Source organism: Acipenser ruthenus, unplaced genomic scaffold (genome assembly GCF_902713425.1).
Source record: "Acipenser ruthenus unplaced genomic scaffold, fAciRut3.2 maternal haplotype, whole genome shotgun sequence".
Lineage (NCBI taxonomy): Eukaryota > Metazoa > Chordata > Actinopteri > Acipenseriformes > Acipenseridae > Acipenser > Acipenser ruthenus.
Genome location: NW_026708681.1, coordinates 1 through 24,728, shown reverse-complemented (window position 1 = coordinate 24,728; position 24,728 = coordinate 1). Strand labels below are relative to the sequence as shown.

General features: G+C 42.5%; 12 non-coding genes and 1 pseudogene across 12 annotated transcripts; 7 read left to right on the top strand and 6 right to left on the bottom strand.

Annotated features, from left to right (window-relative positions):
- The first annotated feature begins 326 nt into the window (after positions 1–326).
- LOC131735403 (small nucleolar RNA U3) lies at positions 327–532 on the top strand. The gene has a single exon (XR_009327535.1). It is a non-coding gene; the product is annotated as a small nucleolar RNA U3 (small nucleolar RNA).
- Positions 533–1,248: 716 nt separating this feature from the next.
- On the bottom strand, positions 1,249–1,359 carry trnal-caa (transfer RNA leucine (anticodon CAA)). The gene is made up of 2 exons: positions 1,322–1,359; positions 1,249–1,294 (listed from the first exon to the last, which is right to left on the bottom strand). It is a non-coding gene; the product is annotated as a tRNA-Leu (tRNA).
- Positions 1,360–1,706: 347 nt separating this feature from the next.
- On the bottom strand, positions 1,707–1,779 carry trnak-cuu (transfer RNA lysine (anticodon CUU)). The gene has a single exon. It is a non-coding gene; the product is annotated as a tRNA-Lys (tRNA).
- Positions 1,780–3,921: 2,142 nt separating this feature from the next.
- LOC131735402 (small nucleolar RNA U3) lies at positions 3,922–4,127 on the top strand. The gene has a single exon (XR_009327534.1). It is a non-coding gene; the product is annotated as a small nucleolar RNA U3 (small nucleolar RNA).
- A 716-nt stretch (positions 4,128–4,843) lies between these two features.
- Positions 4,844–4,954, bottom strand: trnal-caa (transfer RNA leucine (anticodon CAA)). The gene is made up of 2 exons: positions 4,917–4,954; positions 4,844–4,889 (listed from the first exon to the last, which is right to left on the bottom strand). It is a non-coding gene; the product is annotated as a tRNA-Leu (tRNA).
- A 345-nt stretch (positions 4,955–5,299) lies between these two features.
- On the bottom strand, positions 5,300–5,372 carry trnak-cuu (transfer RNA lysine (anticodon CUU)). The gene has a single exon. It is a non-coding gene; the product is annotated as a tRNA-Lys (tRNA).
- A 1,442-nt stretch (positions 5,373–6,814) lies between these two features.
- LOC131735400 (small nucleolar RNA U3) lies at positions 6,815–7,029 on the top strand. Its single transcript, XR_009327532.1, has one exon. It is a non-coding gene; the product is annotated as a small nucleolar RNA U3 (small nucleolar RNA).
- A 1,058-nt stretch (positions 7,030–8,087) lies between these two features.
- trnai-aau (transfer RNA isoleucine (anticodon AAU)) lies at positions 8,088–8,161 on the top strand. The gene has a single exon. It is a non-coding gene; the product is annotated as a tRNA-Ile (tRNA).
- A 170-nt stretch (positions 8,162–8,331) lies between these two features.
- On the bottom strand, positions 8,332–8,413 carry trnas-uga (transfer RNA serine (anticodon UGA)). The gene has a single exon. It is a non-coding gene; the product is annotated as a tRNA-Ser (tRNA).
- Positions 8,414–20,252: 11,839 nt separating this feature from the next.
- trnal-caa (transfer RNA leucine (anticodon CAA)) lies at positions 20,253–20,334 on the top strand. Its single transcript has one exon. It is a non-coding gene; the product is annotated as a tRNA-Leu (tRNA).
- Positions 20,335–20,561: 227 nt separating this feature from the next.
- trnai-aau (transfer RNA isoleucine (anticodon AAU)) lies at positions 20,562–20,634 on the top strand. Its single transcript has one exon. It is a non-coding gene; the product is annotated as a tRNA-Ile (tRNA).
- A 171-nt stretch (positions 20,635–20,805) lies between these two features.
- Positions 20,806–20,885, bottom strand: trnas-aga (transfer RNA serine (anticodon AGA)). The gene has a single exon. It is a non-coding gene; the product is annotated as a tRNA-Ser (tRNA).
- Positions 20,886–23,030: 2,145 nt separating this feature from the next.
- LOC117965298 (small nucleolar RNA U3) lies at positions 23,031–23,123 on the top strand (annotated as a pseudogene).
- Positions 23,124–24,728: the final 1,605 nt, after the last annotated feature.

Sequence of the window (24,728 nt, the reverse complement as noted above, 5' to 3'; positions counted from 1 at the left end):
AAATAGCAAGTATTTCGACTAGAGGTATGTTTTCAATTTCTTTAAAAAGTAGTCTCAGCTCGTTTATTCAGTCGCTTAGAAATCCACAATCTGTGTCCCGATGCAGCAGCGCTGTGTGCTGTGGCTCGAGCTTGTTTGACGAGGCAGACGATGCAAAAATGCCAATACTTGCTTTTGTATCACGCGACAAACTTAAGGTATGCTTTAACGGCTTGGCTGTCTCGAGTTAGTTTGTATTGTTAATGTAACACCTCGTTGTTGCCCAGTCATTGTTTCATATGAAGTAGAGCTTGCCAGTTGGGGGCGACGGTCTGCTAATAAAAGTTAAGAATATATTTGCAAGGATCATTTCTAGAATGAAACACGTTTTGAAGGGATTGGTCTCGGTATCCACCAGGAGGAGTGGCAGTGTTTTCTTCTGAGCACCGATCTGACAATGAGTGTTGTTATCGGGAACCTACTCGCTGCAAGGAATGACCACTTCAATCTTCAGTCGGGGGTTGCTGAAGGAAGGGGACACATTTTGAGTGTGTATCTCATTCCGGTAGAAACGTAGAAAAAAGAAACCATCAAGCCCACAATTGTTCAGTTGTTTAAATCAATAACCACATTTAAATTGATCATTGCTAATGTCAAAACAATTTAAGAACACTTTAAATAGGGCTTGACTAATATAAAAATATAGCAATGTCTTTTGCACTACGCAGGACTAGATTGAGTTTAAAATAGACATTACATCTGAAAATAACTTGTGCTTACCCCCACTTACAAGGAAGCTGTCAACCTTTGTATTCGTCCTCATAACGTGTTAGAAAATGTAAACAGCAGTTGGAGAATACCGAAGTCGATCATCCTAGCATGTTAAACGAGGGCATTTCTCATGTAAGCTACTTCCACTAATAGATCGTTTATACTGTTCTCAATGGTCCGCATCCCAGCCTGAGACCACGATCCAGTGGCAGTCGCAGATGTTTTTCAAAGTAATATGTTATTTGAAATATTAAAACAATCTTTATTTAAATAACACATGTTTCTACACAAAATATTTTTCAGTGACTTCGACAAGTAGCCAGTTTACAACAAAAATGCAATCTGTGTTAGGAACGCTATTTTAGTCCGATTTAAAATGGAAATGAAAATGGTATTGAGTGCTGGCAAGAGTCTGGTATCAGCTGTTGATTTCCTTGAAACAATCTTTTATAGTAAAATGAACAAATTGATTCATTTAAAAAATAAGAAAAAGTGAACTGTCAGAAGTGGGATTTGAACCCACGCCTCCATTCGGAGACCAGAACACACAATTCTTTGGAAAGACAGCGTCCTTGAGTCTGGCGCCTTAGACCACTCGGCCATTCTGACAAGCTGCGTTTGCTTTAGTAGAAAACCGCATTATTTCATTTCAGCACAGACTAGGGTTGTCTATTGTATCAAGGACCGATTGGGTTTATTACGCACATACTAACTTGCTCCATGAATGATGTAATGACAAGTGTAAAAAAAGAATCAGATTGAAGCCAACCCACGAAAGTAAGATTCTTTATTTCAATATCGGTATAGCTTTAAAGGATGCACACATTTTACAATAGCAATTGCTATATGTCAATGACCAATAAGTAATTGTGTTGCAATACTTTATACAATGTGAACAGAATCAGACATTGCTCCGTTGCCTCGAAGAAACATCTACAATTTGTATTTAAAAAGGACGCCCAACGTGGGGCTCGAACCCACGACCCTGAGATTAAGAGTCTCATGCTCTACCGACTGAGCTAGCCGGGCTGTCGGGAGAAAGTTTCTTTCTTTGAGGCGGGGTGAGAGAGGAAGTACCGACAGGTGCGTGGGACCTGAGATTCGGTGTGCTGCTGCTGTAGATGAGTGTTCTGGAGACGTGCTGTGTCTGTGTCTGCGGTGTTACAGCCGTGTGAGTATATTCCAAAAGTAAAGTGTTGGATAATTCGAGAGCTAGTCTGTTGAATAAAGCTCTGAGACGTGTGGTTAAATCCCGGTCTCATCAATTTTGTTTTGTTAGATTAAAAGTGTTCCAGCAGCAGGTAAATGTCCCCACACCTTTTGGTTCTGTTTACTTATGCTACAGCGCTGCTAAACCTGAACGTTGCTGCTAATTATCTTAACTAAACTTGTATTGCTGTTGAATTGGTCTAATATAGTTAAACCTGTAATGTTGCAGCTAACGTTCCCTAATACTGTTAAAACTTGTGTGTATTAACAATCTGGCTTTTGTTGTTGTACCCTTGCTGCGAAGAGCTGTTTCCAATCACCTAGCACTCTTAAAGAGAAGTGTAATCGCTGCTGTATGTTGGTCTAATACCCCATGCTTTTAAAATGTGGCTATTGGCTGGCTTTATTCAATTTCCCCTTCTTGTTTTTAGTACAACTTTAATACATTGTATTGTTAGTTATTTGAACTGATTTATGTGACTCATGGATCATTGTAATAAAGCTTTGTGAATTGTTATTCTGCCTTTGTCATTCTGTTGTCATTCCTATTCCAAACCTTTTAATTAATTTTTAGTAGTGTCGGTATTAGGACTCTCACTGGGTGTCACTGGGTGTGGCTGCTACAATCCCATATAGAATGCGACAAAACAGGTCACCCTCCTTCATATAAACAGAAAAAGAATAAGTACACACACACACACGAGTTGATTTACTGCAGCGTCAGACATCGGAGGTTCAGCAGTGTACTGCAATGTTGTGAAAAGACGTGTCTAATTCAGGATGGTTGAGCGAGCTATGGCGCTGCGTTCAGAACACAGTTACCCTGGAAGCGTGGGTTCGAATTCCATTTCTGACAGCTCTGTTTGTTCATTAACCACTCAGCCACGGCTACATGCTCTCACGGTTTTCCGTGAAAACAGCCGTATTATTGTCAAAAGAAGCAAACGACACCCGCAGTAATGCTGCAGATGGCAGTATAGGCTAAATAATGAACCCAAGTCAAATGCCTTTGTTGAAACTCTATCAGATTTGTACAAGTCAAGCACACGTGGGAAATAATAATACCATATCCTTTCTGCCAACGTTCATAATAATGAATACATCCTTATTTCAAAATACATAGCTATTTAACTGATCTTTTCAAAACACCCATACACAAAAGCCTTATTTCTACTGAAAAACTAACTTGCTTCATGGCTGCTGCTACAGCACTCGGGCACGTTGTGCCTAGCGTTAGCGGACATAGGAGATAAGAAGACCTACAAAATATCACGCGCTGCAGTTTTTCAGTCCGGGGATTATTACAAATTAGCAGACTGTGCATTAAAATTCACATGCATGGTGGGCGTCTCTGTTACAAAGAATTGTCACACTTTGTATTTATCTCCATAATGCGCCGGGACAAAATACGCAGATACTTTAAAATTATTTGGAGAATGCGGGCATAGATCCCGCTACTTCTCGCATGCTAAGCGAGCGCTCTACCATTTGAGCTAATTCCCCTTTAATGGTGCCAGGGATTCTCATAGGCTTCATCGCAGCTTGATACGAGCAAATCAGATTGTCAGTTGTTTTTTATTTTTATTTTGGCAATGTAGTCTGTGATTGCAAATTTAAAAAAATAATTTAATTAACTAAATAGCAAGTATTTCGACAAGAGGTATGTTTTCAATTTCTTTAAAAAGTAGTCTCAGCTTGTTTATTCAGTCGCTTAGAAATCCACAATCTGTGTCCCGATGCAGCAGCGCTGTGTGCTGTGGCTCGAGCTTGTTTGACGAGGCAGACGATGCAAAAATGCCAATACTTGCTTTTGTATCACGCGACAAACTTAAGGTATGCTTTAACGGCTTGGCTGTCTCGAGTTAGTTTGTATTGTTAATGTAACACCTCGTTGTTGCCCAGTCATTGTTTCATATGAAGTAGAGCTTGCCAGTTGGGGGCGACGGTCTGCTAATAAAAGTTAAGACTATATTTGCAAGGATCATTTCTAGAATGAAACACGTTTTGAAGGGATTGGTCTCGGTATCCACCAGGAGGAGTGGCAGTGTTTTCTTCTGAGCACCGAGCTGACAATGAGTGTTGTTATCGGGAACCTATTCGCTGCAAGGAATGACCACTTCAATCTTCAGTCGGGGGTTGCTGAAGGAAGGAGACACATTTTGAGTGTGTATCTCATTCCGGTAGAAACGTAGAAAAAAGAAACCATCAAGCCCACAATTGTTCAGTTGTTTAAATCAATAACCACATTTAAATTGATCATTGCTAATGTCAAAACAATTTAAGAACACTTTTAATAGGGCTTGACTAATATAAAAATATAGCAATGTCTTTTGCACTACGCAGGACTAGATTGAGTTTAAAATAGACATTACATCTGAAAATAACTTGTGCTTACCCCCACTTACAAGGAAGCTGTCAACCTTTGTATTCGTCCTCATAACGTGTTAGAAAATGTAAACAGCAGTTGGAGAATACCGAGGTTGATCATCCTAGCATGTTAAACGAGGGCATTTCTCATGTAAGCTACTTCCACTAATAGATCGTTTATACTGTTCTCAATGGTCCGCATCCCAGCCTGAGACCACGATCCAGTGGCAGTCGGAGATGTTTTTCAAAGTAATATGTTATTTGAAATATTAAAACAATCTTTAGTTAAATAACACATGTTTCTACACAAAATAGTTTTCAGTGACTTCGACAAGTAGCCAGTTTACAACAAAAATGCAATCTGTGTTAGGAACGCTATTTTAGTCCGATTTAAAATGGAAATTAAAATGGTATTGAGTGCTGACAAGAGTTTGGTATCAGCTGTTGATTTCCTTGAAACAATCTTTTATAGTAAAATGAACAAATTGATTCATTTAAAAAATAAGTAAAAGTGAACTGTCAGAAGTGGGATTTGAACCCACGCCTCCATTCGGAGACCAGAACACACAATTCTTTGGAAAGACAGCGTCCTTGAGTCTGGCACCTTAGACCACTCGGCCATTCTGACAAGCTGCGTTTGCTTTAGTAGAAAACCGCATTATTTCATTTCAGCACAGACTAGGGTTGTCTCGTATCAAGGCCCGATTGGGTTTATTACGCACATACTAACTTGCTCCATGAATGATGTAATGACAAGTGTAAAAAAAGAATCAGATTGAAGCCAACCCACGAAAGTAAGATTCTTTATTTCAATATCGGTATAGCTTTAAAGGATGCACGCATTTTACAATAGCAATTGCTATATGACAATGACCAATAAGTAATTGTGTTGCAATACTTTATACAATGTGAACAGAATCAGACATTGCTCCGTTGCCTCGAAGAAACATCTACAATTTGTATTTAAAAAGGACGCCCAACGTGGGGCTCGAACCCACGACCCTGAGATTAAGAGTCTCATGCTCTACCGACTGAGCTAGCCGGGCTGTCGGGAGAAAGTTTCTTTCTTTGAGGCGGGGTGAGAGAGGAAGTACCGACAGGTGCGTGGGACCTGAGATTCGGTGTGCTGCTGCTGTAGATGAGTGTTCTGGAGACGCGCTGTGTCTGTGTCTGCGGTGTTACAGCCGTGTGAGTATATTCCAAAAGTAAAGTGTTGGATAATTCGAGAGCTAGTCTGTTGAATAAAGCTCTGAGACGTGTGGTTTAATCCCGGTCTCATCAATTTTGTTTTGTTAGATTAAAAGTGTTCCAGCAGCAGGTAAATGTCCCCACACATTTTGGTTCTGTTTACTTATGCTACACCGCTGCTAAACCTGAACGTTGCTGCTAATTATCTTAACTAAACTTGTATTGTTGTTGAATTGGTCTAATATAGTTAAACCTATAATGTTGCAGCTAACGTTCCCTAATACTGTTAAAACTTGTGTGTATTAACAATCTGGCTTTTGTTGTTGTACCCTTGCTGCGAAGAGCTGTTTCCAATCACCTAGCACTCTTAAAGAGAAGTGTAATCGCTGCTATATGTTGGTCTAATACCCCATGCTTTTAAAATGTGGCTATTGGCTGGCTTTATTCAATTTCCCCTCCTTGTTTTTAGTACAACTTTAATACATTGTATTGTTAGTTATTTGAACTGATTTATGTGACTCATGGATCATTGTAATAAAGCTTTGTGAATTGTTATTCTGCCTTTGTCATTCTGTTGTCATTCCTATTCCAAACCTTTTAATTAATTTTTAGTAGTGTCGGTATTAGGACTCTCACTGGGTGTCACTGGGTGTGGCTGCTACAATCCCATATAGAATGCGACGAAACAGGTCGCCCACCTTAATATAAACAGAAAAAGAATAAGTTCACACACACCAGGTGATTTACTGCAGCGTCAGATATCGGAGGTTCAGCAGTGTACTGCAGTGTTGGGCAAAGTCGTCGGTGTCAGTCAGGATGGCCGAGCGGTCTAAGGCGCTGCGTTCAGGTTGCAGTCTCTCTGGAGGCGTGGGTTCGAATCCCTCTTCTGAAAAAGCTTTTTGTTCATTTATTTCTTAAAACGTCCACTGAATGCTTGGTAATTTGATTTGTTTTTCTTGTTAGTATTCAAATCACAAGGTCGTTAAATGAGAGAAAGTCACCGCAAGCCTGCACCTCACCAGATCCTTCACACTGTTAAACTGCCTCATTATGATGAGGCCTCTAATTATGCCTTTCCGATACTTTGAATGTGTTATTGTTCAGTTTAACATGAGAAAATCTTAGTAGAACAATCATAATGTCCGCAGGACTTATTTTCCTCGGCTTCTAGTAACAAGCTTTGAGTGTGTGCAATTGCAATATAATGCAATTGCATTATATGAAAGTTCCTGTTAATTTGTCAGCGGCACAGCTACCGGTGCCACTCAGAGTTGGAGGGAGACGGTCGGCCACTTGCCCATAAACAATTCTTTCAGGGATCATTTCTATAGCGATTTGCTAGCGAAATGCGTTTTTAAAGTGTTTGGACTCGCTATCAACGAGGAAGAGTGAGAGTGTTCGCATTTGAGCGTGAAGGAGACAGTGAGTGTTGTTTTTGGCCAACTGCTCGCTGTTATTTATGACCCCTCCAGAGTTCCTTAGGGGGCTGGAGGAAGCGGACACGTTCTGAGTGGATATCTTACCTAAAGGTACGCAAGACGAACTACAGTTGCAAAGCACTGCTGCTTTTTCGACGATTGATTAAAACTATCAATCTGACTGAAAACACGGATCACATTAATTGTGATCGGTTTGATACCAATAGGCTTACATGGCAGGTATTGTGTATAGACAATGTCATTTACACAGAAATGAACACGGACAGTGTTTATTAAGGGCTGACTCATTGAAACGATCGAGAGATCTCGGTGTACTGGACAAATATACTGGATTTTTACCATGTCGTAATTGTGCCGCCTGTGATAATGCGTTTGAAACTAGAGATCATGTGAGATAATGTCTGTTACTGGCGGATTGTTTACAAATGTACTCAATTATGTTACAACTGTTTTGTCTATGAAACATATCTGTAACATTTATGTAATGCCTGTGTGTTTTTTTTCATGAAGTTAATTTGCTAACAGACTGTTCTGATTTGTTTCTAACCGTGAAGCGATCGCTCTGTTTGCCGTATATTTTCTCTCTGTAAGAGGAGTGTCCTTGTGATCCCATATAGAATGCGACGAAACAGGTCGCCCACCTTAATATAAACTGAAAAAGAATAAGTTTACGCACACACCAGGTGATTTACTGCAGCGTCAGACATTGGAGGTTCAGCAGTGTATTGCAGTGTTGGGCAAAGTCGTCGGTGTCAGTCAGGATGGCCGAGCGGTCTAAGGCGCTGCGTTCAGGTCGCAGTCTCAATGGAGGCGTGCTTCGAATCCCACTTCTGACAAATCTTTTTGTTCATTTATTTCTTAAAACGTCCACTGAATGCTTGGTAATTTGATTTGTTTTTCTTGTTAGTATTCAAATCACAAGGTCGTTAAATGAGAGAAAGTCACCGCAAGCCTGCACCTCACCACATCCTTCACACTGTTAAACTGCCTCATTATGACGAGGCCTCTAATTATGCCTTTCCGATACTTTGAATGTGTTATTGTTCAGTTTAACATGAGAACATCTTGGTAGAACAATCATAATGTCCGCAGGACTTATTTTCCTCGGGTTCTAGTAGCAAGTTTTGAGTGTGTGGCCGGTTAGCTCAGTTGGTTAGAGCGTGGTGCTAATAACGCCAAGGTCGCGGGTTCGATCCCCGTACGGGCCACGGCTTTTCTTCTTTAAAGAAACCACAGCATTTGTAATTGTGCCAAAATGAACATTCTTTAACAAAATGAACCGAAGCGATATGAAGTACAACCAGAAATATTTCAGACTTCCTGAGCTTTAAACATGTATTAACAATGAACACATACAATCAATTAAAAACAAAGCTTACTTAGTCGGCAGGATTCGAACCTGCGCGGGGAAACCCCAATGGATTTCAAGTCCATCGCCTTAACCACTCGGCCACGACTACATGCTCACCCGGTTAGTTGTGAAAATATCCAAAAGAAGTAACGGCTCCCGCAGTAATGCTGTAGATGGCAGTATAGGCTAATGAACCAAAGTCAAATGCCTTTGTTGAAACTCTGTCAGATTTGTACAAGGCAAGCACACGTGGGAAAAGTAAATACAATATACTTTCTGTTAACGTTCATAATAATGAATACATCTTTATTTCAAAATACGTAGCTATTTAACTGATCTTTTCAAAACACCCCCATCCACAAAAACAAAGTAGATATTTATTTCAACTGAAAAACTGACTTGCTTCATGGCTGCTGCCAGAGCACTCGAGCACGTTCTGGCTAGCGTGAGCGGACTAAGCAGATAACAAGATCTACAAAATATCACATGCCAATAAAACTTACCATAATTATGTTCATTTTATTATTATTTATTTAGCAGACGCCTTTATCCGTGGCGACTTACAGAGACTAGGGTGTGTGAACTATGCATCAGCTGCAGAGTCACTTACAGTTACATCTCACCCGAAAACAGAGCACAAGAAAGTTAAGTGACTTGCTCAGGGGCACACAATGAGTCAGTGGCTGAGGTGGGATTTGTACCGGGGGACCTCCTGGTTACAAGCCCTTTATCTTTAACCACTGGACCACACAGCCTCCTACAACAAAATCACACCCCAGAGGGACTCGAAACAACAATCCCTGGCTTAGAAAGACAGTGCCTTATCCATTAGGCCGCAAGGGCTGACACGAAAAGCACATTTGGTAGTACTAAAGAAAGTGGGAACAATAGTATCGTGGTTTAATACATCATATCCAAGCCATCGTTGGTGTTCAAACACAACAGAGTGTTACATTGGGAAAGGGACGTACTTGTCAGTACGTATTTGACATTCATGTGGGAAGATTTAAGATTGTGAAGAAGTTTAAATATGCTACGTATTTGCGCATTGGGAACCTTACATAAATTAGGTTTTTGATTAATGCCACTTTCTTACGGACAGTAATCAAGGTGACGATACAAGACCAGAGCCAATAAAGCAGTTATTTTCCTTTCCTTTCATTACCATATTCTAGTGTGCTTGTTCAGAATATGCGTGAATCATGAAAACGTCTTGCTAATATGTGAACAAAGCCAGCATTCACTTTATTGATCACCATGTGGATTAACCGCTATTGGAACACACATGATTGTTTTAAAGATGTTAATAGACTTTTAATGTACACGTTTTAGAGCTAAACGTTTGTTGAGACAGGTCAAGCGCTGTAGCAGTGTTTAACTATTTCCTGGATGTTTGCCTTTTGGTCTTACTCTGGAAAAAGTAATAATAATAATAAAAAGTAGTCAAAACCATTTTTTGAGAAACCGCATTTGGGAGAAAAACTAACAGTTTGGAAACACATATTATTATTATTATTATTTATTTCTTAGCAGACGCCCTTATCCAGGGCGACTTACAATTGTTACAACATATCACATTATACATTATTTCACATTTTTTACAGATATCACATTATTTTTACATACAATTACCCATTTATACAGTTGGGTTATTACTGGAGCAATCTAGGTAAAGTACCTTGCTCAAGGGTACAACAGCAGTGTCCCCCACTGGGGATTGAACCCACAACCCTCCGGTCAAGAGTCTAGAGCCCTAACCACTACTCCACACTGCTGCCCATATGCAAAGGCATTGGATTCTATTGTGGTGTTTCCGAACTGTTGAACGTTTCTCATTACATGCAGGTTTACTGGCTTAACAAAAAGGCGATTGACGAAAAGAATGCTGTCTCGATAGCAAAATCGCGTCAAGCTGAAATAGCTCAGTTGGGAGAGCGTTAGACTGTAACGGTCCCTGCTTCGATACCGGGTTTTTGCAAACAGCACGACTAGGGTTATTTTTTTCTTAATTAATTTTTTGAATTAAAAAAAGCACATTTTTTCTTCAGTGTAATTAGAGGAAATAAAAACGTATTATAGTGCCATTTTCTAATGCAATAAAGAAATGCAAAAAGCATCATCTCTGCGTGGGCTTGAAACACCAAAATTTCGATTAACAGCCGAACGTGCTAACCGATTATGGTGTTTTATTAGATAACACCCTGGGAGCTCAACAGAATAGTGTGTATGCATAGAGCTAAAATGGAAACCAAATATATACGATTCAAATGGGAATCGTATTCAGATTTTAAGCACAAATTTGATAGACTTCACAGTGCAAAGGAGGAAGGCAGACAATGCAAATGAGGCAACAGGCTCCTACTTTTTAAATCATACGAGAAACTTGAACCCAATTTAGCTTTTAACCGCCTGCAGTTTGGAATGAGTTTGAAATGTTGTTGTAACACCTCACTGGGCAACAGCAATTGCATTATATGAAAGCTCCTGTTTATTTGTCAGCGGCACAGCTACCGGTGCCACTCAGAGTTGGAGGGAGACGGTCGGCCACTTGCCCATAAAACAATACTTTCAGGGATCATTTCTATAGTGGCTGCACTCAGCGTTTATTAACAAATAAAAAGGTTTTAAACGGTACACAAAACAGGACACGGCACTTGCGCCAAAATAAACAGACATACAAAACGACTAAACACTAAACAGACGGTGCAGGACAGACGAACAAACACGGTGAGCAGATTTAACTATTACTTTTACTATTATTACTTTACTTCACCTCCGTCTCCAATCCCGTTCTCCACTCACTGAACACCTAACCACGAGTGACTAAACTTGCATCTATTTATACTGTTGTGCTGGGATTCAATTACTAATTAATAATTCACTTGAATCCCAGCACGTGAATTAATTCTGTGCAACCCCGTGCTCACATATTATATTTTAAATGCACGTGCGTGATGTGCAATCCCGTGCCTAAATATAATTATACACTTTTTAAATACACGTGAAACACAGACCCGTTTATATCCCGTGTACCAATGACTATACACCAACATTTACACACGCACGCAACATACAACACATAAATGCACACAGGGGCGGGGCGCATTGCCACATATACCCCCCCTTGTGCGCAGCACACATGGCCTCAACGGCCACCTCCCCCCTTAAAAATCCAGCAGTCCAGGACAAAGTCTCGGGCTGGGAAGGGAGGCTTCAGTGGGCCCATGGCTGGCCATGTTGTCAGCACCCCTGCCGGTAGTGGAACGGCTGACAGCCTGTTGGTCCACTCCTGCAGCGAAACTGCTGCTGGGGAAAGTGGTCTCCTGACCTCTCCCCCTGTCTTTGTAGCCGGTAGCTCCCTTTGGTGGGGCTCCGACCACAGTACTGCCGGCAGCGAAGAAGCTGCAGTGGGAGCAGGTCTCCGGACCTCCCCCACGATCTCTGGCAGCGAAACTGCTGCAGTGGGAGCAGGTCTCCAGACCTCCCCCACGATCTCCGGCAGCGAAACTGCTGCTGGGGTTGGTGGTCTCCAGACCTCCTCCCCCTTCTTCGTGGCCAGCAGCTCCCCTTTCTGGGGCTCCGGCTACAGTACTCCCTGCGGAGGTACGGGCAGCAGAGGCAGCTCCTGCTCCTCTGCTCCGGGCGGTGGCGGAGGCAGAGGCAGCTCCAGCTCCTCTGCTCCTGGCGGTGGCGGAGGCAGAGGCAGCTCCAGCTCCTCTGCTCCTGGCGGTGGTGGAGGCAGAGGCAGCTCCAACTCCTCTGCTCCTGGCGGTGGTGGAACCAGCAGGTATTCACCCTCTGCTGGTGGAGGTGGGACCAGCAGGTATTCACCCTCTGCTGGTGGAGGTGGGAGGCGCAAGCAGTCCTCCCACTGCGGTGGAGGTGGAACCAGCAGGGATTCTCCCTCTACTGGCAGCTTGGGTCCTAGGGCTGTGGAAGCCCCGACTTCCCTCTCTTCGGGCTGTGGACGCACCGACTCCTCCCTTTTGGGCTGTGGACGCCCCGACTCCTCCCTGTTGGGCTGTGGACGCACAGACTCCTCCCTGTTGGGCTGTGGACGCACCAACTCCTCCCTGTTGGGCTGTGGACGCACCGACTCCTCCCTGTTGGGCTGTGGACACACCGACTCCTCCCTTTTGGGCTGTGGACGTTCGGGCTCCTCCCACTCAGGCGTAGGACGTTCGGGCTCCTCCCACTCAGGCGTAGGACGTTCGGGCTCCTCCCGCTTGGGCTGTGGAGGCAAAACCAGCAGGCATTCTTCCTCTGCTGGTGGAGACGGGGACAGCAGGCATTCTTCCTCTGCTGGTGGACCTGCTACCTGGGCTGCTGTTCCACTTATAATTGCCTCCAGGTAGCTGAGGACCAACCCCACACCTTCCTCCCAGGTGCTTACGGTCTGTTCCCTCGCATATGCCTCCCATCGCTCTCTGTCCATAAACTGCAGGAACTGGACGACTACTGGTATAGACTGGGCCTCCAGCCCAGCATTTTCCAGCATCCAGTCCCGCACTTTGATGGCGTCTTCTGCCATTTTTTTTTTTTTTTTTTTTTTTTTTTTTAAATCCAAAACTGTGCTTCCTGCTCTGGCCTGAGTCCTGGAGGCGCTGTCGATCCCACGCAGGACACCACGTGTCACAAAGACGGCCAGAGTGGGTGGCGTCAGACCAGACAGGAATACACAGACAGAGACGGTGGTGATGATGAGCTGAGTGCAATGGCTGCACTCAGCGTTTATTAACAAATAAAAAGGTTTTAAACGGTACACAAAACAGGACACGGCACTTGCGCCAAAATAAACAGACATACAAAACGACTAAACACTAAACAGACAATGCAGGACAGACGAACAAACATGGTGAGCAGATTTAACTATTACTTTTACTATTATTACTTTACTTCACCTCCGTCTCCAATCCCGTTCTCCACTCACCGAACACCTAACCACGAGTGACTAAACGTGCATCTATTTATACTGTTGTGCTGGGATTCAATTACTAATTAATAATTCACTTGAATCCCAGCACGTGAATTAATTCTGTGCAACCCCGTGCTCACATATTATATTTTAAATGCACGTGCGTGATGTGCAATCCCGTGCCTAAATATAATTATACACTTTTTAAATACACGTGAAACACAGACCCGTTTATATCCCGTGTACCAATGACTATACACCAACATTTACACACGCACCGCAACATACAACACATAAATGCACATATACCCACTTTTTTATAATTCTTAATTGAACAAGTTTGTGACCACTTTGAGATAATTACATATCGGATTAAGGTGTCTGGCCAGACTAACTGCAATCAATTAAGTTGCAGATGGGGAGTTTCTTACCGCATTATATGTGGTTGGTGTCACATATCCCCCCCCAAACAAGAGGCACAACTGGGTTTAAAACCAAAGTAGGGTTTTAAGTTAACTACATTTAAGGTGTCACACTTGTGATCACCAAACTGCACTCGATAATTAACCGGTCCAAGTCGCTTCATTACTGTAAATGGACCAGTCCATTTGGGTGCAAGCTTAGCTGAAAACTTAGAAGCAGCTTCAGATAAAGGGTGTGACCTAACCCAGACCAAATCACCCTCCTCAAATGTTACATATTTATGTTTGGAGTTGTAATACTTGGCCTGCCTAGTCTGAGCCTTATCTACATTACTAACCACCTGATGAACTAACTGCTGTTGCCTTTCAAGTAAGTTTTGTCTTAACGACTCTTGCTGGGGAGCTACATTACAAAGCCGATCCAATGGCCCTTTTAATCTTCGCCCCAATGCCCGTTAAGTGGGACTAAATCCTGTGGATTCCTGGCGAGCAGAATTGATGGTGAATCGGAATCAGCAAATCCACTTATCCCATTCTTCATTGTTATTCCCCACATAAGAGGCGATCATTGTCTTCACCGTGCAGTTTATAAGTTCTGTGAGGTTGATTTGCAGGTGGTATGCTGTAGTGAGCTTGTTCACAACTCCCCAGGTCTTACAGATACCTTTCAGGAGTTGACTGGTGAACTGGCTCCCTCTGTCAGACACCAAATAGCGTAGTGTGCCCCATCGAGTAAAGATGTCCCTAATCAGGATGTTAATAATCCGGGGAGTCTTGCCATCTCATAATGGAAAAAAACTCAACCCATTTTGAGTAATAATCAACAACTACCACAAGTATGGTGTTACCGCTCTTACTGCGGGGAAATGGGCCCATCAGGTCGATTCTAAGCATTTCTCTCTGTTCGGGAACAGTGGTGGATTGTAAAATTCCTGCAGGTTTTGTGTTCGATGCCTTATACTGCTGACAGGTCTGGCATTCCTTAGTATGTCTCCAAGTTTCCTTGCGAATCTCTGGCCACCAGGCCACCTCCAGCATTCTGAGAAGTGTCTTTAGCCTGCCCAGATGTCCCCTAGTGGATTGTTGTGGAAGTACTGTAAGAAAGTTGATGTTAACTCAGAGGGGACCACAAGCTGAAACTTGAATGCATCGCCTTTGATTGGTACCCGCCTATATACAACTCCCTGGTGTTTCCACATAGGTGATGCGGTCAGGTTTGGTGGTGGTGTTGGAAGATGTTAATGAAGCGAGGATCTCCTGGATGTTCTTATCCCTTGACTGAGAGGCCGCAATTTCGTCAAACAAAACAGGCAAATCCAAGCTGAAGCTCTGTGAATTGCTGGAGTAGACTGCAATATTGGATGGACCAGATACTGGAACCTTCGATAAAGCATCAGGAACGGTATTGAGACTTCCTTTTCGATACAGCACAGTGAAGTCAAATGTTGAAGTCTGAGTGTCCATCTAGTGAGCCGGGAGGATGTCTTTGGACAATTGAAGGCCCAGGCTAGAGCTGCATGGTCGGTTACAACTTCAAATTGACCAGACTGCACCAGCTACCTCCAGACCCTCATCTCTCCCTACACCCCCCACTCGACCTCTCCGCTCCTCCTGCACTAGAGGACTGGCTCTACCTCCTCTACGCTCCCCTGCCTCCAGAGCCCGCTCCTTCTCCACCCTCACTCCGCAGTGGTGGAATGACCTACCTACAGATGTCAGGACCACCCAGTCCCCTGACCACATTCCGGCGCCTCCTTAAGACTCACCTCTTCAGACAGCACCTGTAGAACTCCTCTGTTTTTCCTCTGGGACACTATCATCCTCCCTTAAATGCGCTTTATTTGCTCTTATCTGCCCCCTATTTTACTGCATTTAATCCTGTACTTCAGAATACTGTAATCTGCCAAGTGTTTAATCTGTAGTATTTTGTATTTAATCATATCTTGACGTAACTATCACTGTCACTGTTATCTGCTGTATTATTGAATTGTATTTTGTCACACTTGTACTTGCTTGAACCAAAGTCATTGCATTTATCTTGCTCATATTGAATTACTTGTACTGTAACACTTGAAATGTATTTGCTTATGATTGTAAGTCGCCCTGGATAAGGGATCTGCTAAGAAATAAATAATAATAATAATTGTATTCCTTCAAGAAATAAACGCCATTTCTCCACAGCCCAAACGATTGCAAACACTCCTTCTCTGAAGTGGAATAGTTCTTTTCAGCACTACTGAGGATTCGGGATGAGAAGGCATAACATGCTCTCCATCAAAGTTCTGAGCCATCACTGCGCCCAACCCCACATCACTGACATCTGTGTAGACCTTAAAAGTTTAGAAAGATCAGGATGCGCGAGGATGGGTGGAGACTGTAGTGCTGCTTTGAGTTTCATCCAGCTCTCATGACACTCCTGTAGTCCAATTCCACAGCATGTCCTTCTTCTTCGGGTTATTTAAGGGTACTGCGATGTCAGCAAAACCTGGAATGAATTTATGGTACCATCCGGTCAACTCCCAAAACCGCTGGACCTCCTTCAGGTTTGTGGGCTCAGGGTAAGACTGAATGGCATCCAATTTTTTTTGGATCTGCAGAAATGCCATCTCCCGAAACCACATGACCTAAAAAAGTCAAAGTGTGATTAAACAAATGACACTTCTTTAAATTTAAGGAAAGGTGAGCTTGGTGTAATCTCTTAAACACCTCTCCAAGGTCCCTTAAGTGCTGCTCCTCCGTCCTTGAATACACATTAGTATCATCAATATAAACAAAACAAGATACTCCTTTAATTCACCGAGGACCTGTTCCATTAGCCCGCTGAAACGTGGCAGAGGCTTTCTTCAATCCAAAAGGCATAACGTGGAATTGAAACAATCCAAAAGGGGTGGTAAAGGCAGTCTTCTTCTTGCTATCCTCAGCCATCGTCACTTGCCAGTACCCTGACTGTAGGTCAAGAGAACTGAAAACACTAGCTCCTTTAACCCTTTGTGGTCCTATGTCAGATCTGGTCCGACATTGCAATTATAACTATCCGGTCCATTGTCGGACCCTGTCCGACATCAAAAAACGCAAAAAACAGCTTTCTAGTCGTTTTTTCTCAGGAAAAAAGCCAAGAAAACCATTCAATAGCCGAGTGGGAGCAACAGGATCTGAGACAAGCCAATAAAAAAAGGCATATCTTTAATAGTCATACTTGCCCCTAGCATCCCATATGGGCGGTCATAAGGAAACAAGCTGGCTGTTACTGTAGCAGTGCACAGAGACTATCACGGACATTTGCCGAGCTTTTTGAGATGTTATAGTAATAAAATAATGACTTGGATTGTATTATTGAGGAGTTTGGTGATAAAAACGAGTGATCAGGAGATGATTGATCGGGATGTACGACTATTATTATTATTATTATTATTATTTATTTCTTAGCATATGTGAAAGCGATAGCGAATGAAAGGGTGGGGAGGGGCTGGAGATGCCTAGTGAGTGCTTTGTTGATATGCAGGGCCTTTTAAAACCTGTTTGACTGTGGAAAAAAAATACTTTTAAACAGCACGTCTAAATTAACTGCACGTGTGAAAATAAATTGGACCTGACGCACCTGACGCACACTTAATAAATGGACTGCAAAGGTTAAAAGACTAGAGGATATCATGTATCAAGGGCATGGGGTATGCATCAAAATGTGTTTTTACTTTAATCGCCGATAATCCACACAAAAACGCCAAGATCCATCTGCCTTAGGCACCAGCACAACAGGAGAAGCCCAGGCGGAAGTCGAAGGTTCAATAACCCCATCCTCTTTCATCTGGTGCAGATAATGCTCAATGATGGCTCGCTTCTGTGGAGAGACTCTATAGGCACGTGAACGCACAGGAACTTCATCAATGGTATGTATTACATGCTTTGTAACATTGGTTCTTCCAACTGGTTTGAACACACCCGTGTCCACTGCCTCATCACTCCACAAGGTCAGGTCATAACAACGACAATAAATCACTCAACGCACCTGATGGTTCTGTGATAATAGTGCTAATGTGCCCCGTGATAGTTTTTGGGCTCTGAGGTGAAGCGCATAATGCAAACAGATTCTGGGCAACAAGTCTCTGGGACGCCATGCCTGTTCCCATGCTGTCTTTTCCAGAAGGGATGAAAGATATATCTCCCTCCATTCCAACTCCATACTTTCTATTTGCCACGTCAATTCTTGTCTTGGTCTTGTCGAGAAAATCCAGCCCGAGGACGATAGGAAACGCCAGGTCTTTATCTGCCAGGATGAAAAACAGGAATTGACCAGAACGTGTCATGAAAGCTGAAAGTAACGTGAGCTTTACCCATTGCTGTGTGAGAGTTCCATTTGCAAGGAAACTGCTGCTCCGCACAAGGTGTCAGTTCTTCTTCTGGACGGCAAAGCCCCTTCCATAGCTTCCAGCAGATTAGAGAGTATGTGCTACCTGTGTCAGTAAAGCTTGTCCGGCAAACCCCTCTTGCTTCTATCTGCACTGCTAAAGTGATAAAACATCCAGGCCAGGTTTCATTAAACGTTTTTTAGGCCTGCCTGTGGATAACACTCACCTCTGCCAGTTTCTTTGGCTTCTTTTGTGGGCGTGACTCATGGAAGTTCTTGTTATTCACCTTCGCCAATATTCCTTTTGATTAGCCCAGTCTCTCTCAATCATCGTGCCCACCTGCACGAGCTCAGACACAGACTTAATTGCCCACCACGCAGCCCACTAGCAAGTTTGGGATTGGCATTATTGAGATTCGGTGCACCACGTCTGCTTCTTCAATCTTCAGGTCTCCACTTAATGCACAAGGCACGATAGTCATAGGCAGAATCTCAAATGCACTCCTGGGGGGACTGCACTCTGTTCCTCAGTCGATCTTCTATTTCGGTTTGGAAATCGGAGGGTAAAAAAAGCCTAAAAAAAAGAGATTTTAAAAGCATACATGAATGTAAATTGTGGCGTCCGCAATCCACCAACTTTTTGTTGAATCCTTTCAGAACAGACGACAAGGTAGCCATCAATCCAGGGTCAGACATAGGGCGCAAGGCTAAAAACTCCTCACACAGCTCCACATATATCATTGCGTCAGATGTTTGTTCATCTGTACCAAATTCTGGAAAATTAATTCTAATAGGCAACTTTGACCCTCTTCCTTCACTAGGTAATGCTTCTCAGCTGGTTCACAGCTGGAACCGAAGACAATAAAGGGATACTAGCCTTTCTGGCTAATTTGTTAAGTTTATGCTCCCAAGCTTTATCTCGCTTGCCTAAACAATCAATAATAGCCTTTTCCAATTTTAACACAGGCTGTACTACAAATCTCTTCAGTTTGCCCAAAACGTGTTTCGCACCTGCTCTCTGAATATTCTCCTCCCGATTAAAGCTACTCGTTTGAGCTTGACGTACAATCCTGCTCTACATTCCTTATACGGTCATTTATGGCTTGTATATCCTGTTTCACTTGTTCCAACTCCTGTACACTATTAACCAAGTCTCCTTCATCTTCACTCTCTGGCTCACTCAGATATAAGAGGACTAAGAGAAGAAGCTAAATGATCTGTTTGATCCCTCCTAGTCACCACAGGTGCATTTATGTCAGTAAAAGCAACAGGTCTGAACAACCAGTGTCAGTAACAAGCAATGGGCGAGAGTGTGGTAGAATCTGAAGCCATGATAGACAAAATTGCACAGATGCACAAAGGGAAAGGTGTATACCCACTTTTTTATAATTCTTATTGAACAAGTATGTGACCACTTTGAGATAATTACATTTTGATTAAGGTGTCCTGCCAGACTAACTGCAAACAATTAAGTTGCAGATGGAGTTTCTACCCATTATATGTGGTCGGTGTCCACAAACTCATGTCATTTATTTGATTTCTTGTCCTTGCCATTTACAGCATGTTGGTAAAAGTACTAGACAGTTACGATTGCACATTAATGAGCGAGCATAAAAGTTCAATTAGGAGAAAGATATCCACTCACCACTAGCTAGACATTTTATAGTGCCAAACATTCCGTTTCAGATCTTAAATACCGTGGCTTACAAAAAAATATTTCAAGCTCGAGGAGGTGATAATCTCGATCAAAAACTATTACAATGTGAATCCAAATGGATTTCTATTTCCATACGGTACAACCGAGGGATTAATGAAGAGCTAGGGTTATCATGTTATCTGTGATATAATGTGCAAGCATACTTGTCTTCATAAGAGCTGAAAATAATTAAATGATAGCGCTTTGAGATAATGTCTGCTACTGGCAGATTGTTTACAAATGTACTCAATTATGTTACAACTTTTTTATCTACGAAAGATATCTGTAACATTTATTGTAATGCCTGTGTGGTTTTTTCATGAAGTTCATTTGCTAACAGACTGTTCTGATTTGTTTCTAACCATGAAGCGATCACTCTGTTTGATGTATATTTTCTTTCTGTAAGAGGAGTGTCCTTGTGATCCCATATAAATGCGACGAAACAGGTCGCCCCTCCTTAATATAAACAGATAAAGAATAAGTTCACGCACACACCAGGTGATTTACTGTAGCGTCAGACATTGGAGGTTCAGCAGTGTACTGCAGTGTTGTGCAAAGTTGTCGGTGTAAGTCAGGATGGCCGAACGGTCTAAGGCGCTGCGTTCAAGTCGCAGTCTCTCTGGAGGCGTGGGTTCGAATCCCACTTCTGACAAAATCTGTTTGTTTATTTATTTCTTAAAAACGTCCACCAAATGCTTGGTAATTTGATTTGTTTTTCTTGTTAGTATTCAAATCACAATGTCACGAGGCCTCTAATTATGCCTTTCCAATACTTTGAATGTGTTATTGTTCAGTTTACATGAGAACATCTTGGTAGAACAATCATAATGTCCGCAGGACTTATTTTCCTCGGGTTCTAGTATCAAGTTTTGAGTGTGTGGCCGGTTAGCTCAGTGGTTAGAACGTGGTGCTAATAACGCCAAGGTTGCGGGTTCGATCCCCGTACGGGCCACAGCCTTTTCTTATTTAAAGAAACCACAGCATTTGTAATGGTGCCAAAATGAACATTCTTTAACAAAAATGAACCGAAGCGATATGAACTACAACCAGTAATATTTCAGACTTCCTGAGCTTTAAACATGTATTAACAATGAACACATACAATCAATTAAAAACAAGCTTACGTAGTCGGCAGGATTCGAACCTGCGTGGGAAACCCCAATGGATTTCTAGTCCATCGCCTTACCACTCGGCCACGACTACATGCACGCGCGAGTATTTGTGAAAATATCCAAAAGAAGTAAACGAAACCAGTAGTAATGCTGTAGATGGCAGTATAGGCTAACTAATGAACCAAAGTCAAATGTCTTTGTTGAAACTGTCAGATTTGTACAAGGCAAGCACACGTGGGAAATGTAAAATACAATATAATTTTTGTTAACGTTCATAATAATGAATACATCTTTATTTCAAAATACGTAGCTATTTAACTGATCTTTTCAAGAAACACCCCCATCCACAAAAACAAAGTAGTTATTTAATAGAACTGAAAAATTGACTTGCTTCATGGCTGTTGCCAGAGCACTCGAGCACGTTCTGGCTAGCGTGAGCGGACTTAGTAGATAACAAGATCTACAAAATATTTCATGCTAATAAAACATACCATAATTATGTTCGTTTTTATTATACATGGCAACTTACAGAGACTAGGGGTGTGTGAACTATGCATCAGCTGTAGAGTCACTTACATTTACATCTCACCCGAAAAACGGAGCACAAGGAGGGTTAAGTGACTTGCTCAGGGTCACACAATGAGTCAGTGGCTGAGGTGGGATGTGTACCGGGGGACCTCCTGTTTTAAAAGCCCTTTACTTTAACCACTGGACCACACAGCCTCCTATAACAAAATCACACCCCAGATGGACTCGAAACCACAATCCATGGCTTAGAAAGCAGTGCCTTATCCATTAGGCCACAAGGGCTGACACGAAAAGCACATTTGGTAGTAATAAAGAAAGTGGGAACAATAGTATCGAGGTTTAATACATCATATCCAAGCCATCGTTGGTGTTCAAACACAGCAGAGTGTTACACTGGGAAAGGGCCGTACTTGTCAGTACGTATTTGACATTCATGTGGGAAGATTTAAGATTGTGAAGAAGTTTAAGTATGCTGCGTATTTGCGCATTGGGAACCTTACATAATTAGGTTTTTGATTAATGCCACTTTCTTACGGACAGAATCAAGGTGACTATACAAGACCAGAGCCAATAAAGCAGTTATTTTCCTGTCCTTTCATTACATATTCTAGTGTGCTTGTTCAGAATATGCGTGAATCGTGAAACGTCTTGCGAATATGTGAACAAAGCCAGCATTTACTTTATTGATCACCATGTGGATTAACCGCTATTGGAACACAGATGATTGTGTTAAAGATGTTAATAGACTTTTAATGTACACATTTTAGAGCTAAACATTTGTTGAGACAGTTCAAGCGCTGTAGCAGTGTTTAACTATTTCCTGGATGTTTGCCTTTTGGTTCTACTCTGGAAAAAGTAATAATAATAATGAAAGTAGGCAAAACCATTTTTTGAGAAACCGCATTTGGGAGAAAAACTAATAGTTTGGAAACACATTTGCAAGGCATTGGATTCTATTGTGGTGTTCCGAACTGTTGAACGTTTCTCATTACATGCAGGTTTACCTGGCTTGACAAAAAGGCAATTGACGAAAAGAATGCTGTCTCAATAGCAAAATCGCGTCAAGCTGAAATACGCTCAGTTGGGAGAGCGTTAGACTGTAACGATCCCTGCTTCGATCCCGGGTTTTTGCAAACAGCACGACTAGGGCTATTTTTTCTTAATTAATTTTTTGAATTAAAAAAACAGCACATATTTTCTTCAGTGTAATTGGAGGAAATAAAACGTATTATAGTGCCATTTTCTATACGATAAGAAATGCAAAAGCATCATCTCTGCGTGGGCTTGAAACACCAAAATTTCGATTAACAGCCCAACGTGCTAACCGATTATGGTGTTTTATTACATAACACCTTGGGAGTCTCAACAGAACAGTGTGTATGCATAGAGCTAAAATGGAAACCAAATATATACGATTCAAATGGGAATCGTATTCAGATTTTAAGCACAAATCTGATGGACTTCACAGTGCAAAGGAGGAAGGCAGACAATGCAAATGAGGCAACTGGCTCCTACTTTTTAAATCATACGAGAAACATGAACCCAATTAAGCTTTTACCGCCTGCAGTTTGGAATGAGTTTGAATGTTGTTGTAAACACCTCACTGGGCAACAGCAATTGCATTATATGAAAGCTCCTGTTAATTTGTCAGCGGCACAGCTACCGGTGCCACTCAGAGTTGGAGGGAGACGGTCGGCCACTTGCCCATAAAACAATACTTTCAGGGATCATTTCTGCAGTTTGTTTTCAACAGAATTGCTAAACTATCTAGAGAGTATAAAGCATTCCTGCTTCGGAGGAAGTCTTCTGCCGGGATTTGGAGGGGCTTTCTTCAGGAGCTGTGGGGATGCCGATGCAACCAGGTGTGCGGAGGCACAATGTAATTCGTTTTACATTGTGCGGCAAAATTGAAGAGAATTACCTAACTAGAATTGACTTCAGTAGAAAGATTATCCAGAAAATGTTGGAGACTTCAAAAGACCTGAACTGTTTAATCAGAGACCTGGAACTGAGGCAAGCTTTGATGTAAGGTTTTGTAAATTCTGAAAAAATGGAAGTTTTTACAAAGATATAGAATGAAGAAGAATGAACTTCCTCTGAAACATTTTTTGGTTGAACCCTCTGTCTGACCGGGAGATTAAAGTTGTGACTATACAGTTTTATATAATGAGTCTGTTCATGAATATGACGTGGAAACATGGCTTAAGAGATACTGCAAAGTTACTTCATCTAGCCGCAAAGTTGTGGACAGAGATGGCCGTGTGGAATGGAGCACGTCAGTGGCTCATTCAACTGTTTAAGGATCCAGAGGGATTGGTGGGGTGCGTCACCTTCCCAGTAATGTGACTTTGGGGGCAGCTTGTGGGTTTGTTGTATACATGGGATGCCGAAAGCTGTGTCGTAACTGTGGACAACTGGGACACCTGGCTGTGAGTTGTTCTGTAACTAAATGCAAGAACTGTGGAGGGCCGCATGTAACTGCTCTCTGCCATGAGGAGAAACACTGCAATCTGTGTGGGTGTCACAAAGACGGCCAGAGTGGGTGGCGTCAGACCAGAAAAAGGAATACACAGACGGTGGTGATGATGAGCTGAGTGCAATGGCTGCACTCAGCGTTTATTAACAAATAAAAAGGTTTCAAACAGCACAAAAACACAGGACACGGCACTTGCGCCAAAATAAACAGACATACAAAACGACTAAACACTAAACAGACGGTGCAGGACAGACGAACAAACACGTGAGTACAAACAAAACACTTTACTTTTAAATGATTTTAACTCTCCTCTCTCTCTCACCCGTTCTCCTCTTCCGAACACCTAACCCTGAGTGCAAGAAATGTGCGTCTATATATACTATTTGTGCTGGGATTCAATTACTAATTAATTATTCACTGAATCCCAGCACGTGAATTAATTCTGTGCAACCCCCGTGCTCGCATATTATATTTTAAATGCACGTGCGTGATGTGCAATCCCGTGCCTAAATACAAATATACAATTTAAACACACGTGAAACACAGACCTGTTTATATCCCATGTACCAATCTATACACCAACATTAACATACGCATGCATATATACAACACAGAACACAACAATGCACACAGGGGCGGGGCACTTTGCCACATATACCCCCCCTTGTGCGCAGCACACATGGCCTCAAACGGCACCTCCCCCCTTAAAAACCCAGCAGTCCAGGACAAAGTCTCGGGCTGGGAAGGGAGGCTTCAGTGGGCCCATGGCTGGAAATGCTGTCAGCTCCCCTGCCGGTAGTGGCACGGCTGACAGCATGCTGGTCCCATCCTGCACGCGAAAAAGCTGCGGGGGCAGGTTGGTCCCCGACCTCCCCCTTCTTCGTAGCCGGCAGCTCCCTCCTGTGGGGCTCGGCCACAAGAACTCCCTGC